The 2,183-nt window shown below is 47.7% G+C and overlaps 1 pseudogene; it reads left to right on the forward strand.

Moving 5' to 3' along the window:
* The first annotated feature begins 1,084 nt into the window (after positions 1-1,084).
* LOC144249890 (BRI3-binding protein pseudogene) lies at positions 1,085-1,810 on the forward strand (annotated as a pseudogene).
* Positions 1,811-2,183: the final 373 nt, after the last annotated feature.

Raw genomic sequence — 2,183 nt, forward strand, 5'->3', positions numbered from 1 at the left:
CTTAGAAACAGAATCAAATTTTTATAAACAAGTTTCTCAGCAGGCAACATAGTATAGACACTGTTTTCATATACTCAAAAATAAGCAGGAAACTCTACTTAGTTTTAAAAGCCAGGGAATTAAAAAGCAAGGAACCAATCAATAACTAATTAATGTTTCAAAATAGAACGTACTAAGCCCATATGGGTTCATGGGTGCATTCTACCAAACACTTAAAAAAGAAATTATCTTGGTTTTCTGCTATCTCTTTGAGAAGATAGAGGAAAAGGGGATATTCCCTAACTCTATGAGGCAAACATCACCATAATAACAAAACTACACAAAAACACTTTGAGAACACAGAATATCAATATCTGTCATGAACATATATGGAAAAAATCTTCAACAAATAATAGCAAATCAAATTAAACAATGTATGAAAACAATTGATACCATAACTAAATGTGATTTATCCTTATGTATGCAATAGTATTTCAATGTTCAAAAATCCATTAATGGAATCCATCACATAAATCGACATCTGAGGAAAACTTACAGGAGTTATTATCACACACATATTAGAATGCTCATAATTCAGAACACTGACAATACTGAGTGCTGGTGAAAATGTGGGGTAAGAGAAACTCTTATTCAATGCTGGTGAGAATGCAAAAGAGTAAAGCCACTTTTGAAGGGGTTTCTTACAAAACTGAACATACTTTTCCTGTGATATCTTGCAATTGTGTTCCTCTGTGTTTTCCCAAAGAGTTGCAAACTTATGTCCATACCAAAACCTGCACATGGATTCTGTCTTCATTTATATTGCCAAAACTTGAAAGCAATGAATATGTCCTTTAGTAAATGGATGTATAAAAATACCGTGGAACATTCAGCTGATGGAATTTTGTGTTAAAAAAGAAATGACTTATCAAGTCACAAAAGACACGGAAGAATCATAAAGGCATAATATTATTAAATGAAAAAAGCCGAGGTGCACGGCTGCGGCGGTGGCGGCGGCAGAGGCGCGGTGCGCACGCCAACGCGGTCCCGGCCGAAGCCCGCGGCCACCTCACCCTGCTGCGCGACCCGCACTCGCTGGACGAGCATGGGTTCGTGCGCCTCGGGCGGGCCCCGGGCCCGGGCCAGGCTCCTGCTGCTGCTGCTGCTGCTCGGGCTGCTGGCCCCGGGCGCGCGGGGGGCGCGGGGCCGCGGCGGCGCCGAGAAGAACAGCTACCACCGCATGGTCAACACCTTCTTGCAGAGCGTCAGCAGCCTGTTTGGCGAGGACAACGTGCGCGCCGCTCAGAAGTTTTTGACCCGGCTGACTGAGAGGTTCGTGCTGGGAGTGGACATGTTCGTGGAGACCTTGTGGAAAGTCTGGATGGAGCTCCTGGATGTCCTTGGACTTGATGTCTCCAGCCTCTCCCAGTACTTCAGCCCAGCCTCTGTGGCCAACAGCCCTGCGCGAGCCCTGCTGCTGGTGGGCGTCGTCCTCCTGGCCTACTGGTTCTTGTCCCTGACCCTGGGCTTCACCTTCAGCATCCTGCATCTGGTGTTCGGCCGCTTCTTCTGGGTGGTGCGGGTCCTCCTGTTCTCCATGTCCTGCGTGTACATCCTGCACAAGTACGAGGGTGAGCCAGAGAGCGCCGTGCTGCCCCTCTGCCTCGTGGTGGCCGTGTACTTCATGACCGGGCCCATGGGCTTCTACTGGCGCAGCAGCCCGGGCCCCAGTGTGGAGGAGAAGCTCGAGCACCTGGAGAACCAGGTCAGACTGCTCAACATCCGCCTCAACAGGGTGCTGGAGAGCCTGGACCGCTCCAAGGACAAGTGAAGGTCAGCCGGCAGGCTGGGTCCACCGGCCAGAAGACAGAAGAGGAGGAGAGCAGCCGCAGCAGCCCCCAAGCAGTCTCAATAAACACCGTGCGCGCAGGAGCCGCTTGGTGAGGTGTCTCTAACCGCGTGTCAACCTAGGACCCGGTCCAAGAAGGATGCGAGACCATTCACATAGACTACACGCCATGTGTCGTTAGTAGAGAAAATATTTTTTAAACAAAGGATATAACCCTATTAGTTGTACAGTAAGAGAAATTTATCTGTGCATAGAACATAAAGTTAATTTTTTCAAGCATTTAAATACATCTTTTGTAAGGTTTTTAAACAAGGGCAGATTGAGTCAAGTTTATGAGAACTTCACACTGAAGGGG

This window comes from Urocitellus parryii, chromosome 12, assembly GCF_045843805.1.
Source record: "Urocitellus parryii isolate mUroPar1 chromosome 12, mUroPar1.hap1, whole genome shotgun sequence".
Classification (NCBI taxonomy): domain Eukaryota; kingdom Metazoa; phylum Chordata; class Mammalia; order Rodentia; family Sciuridae; genus Urocitellus; species Urocitellus parryii.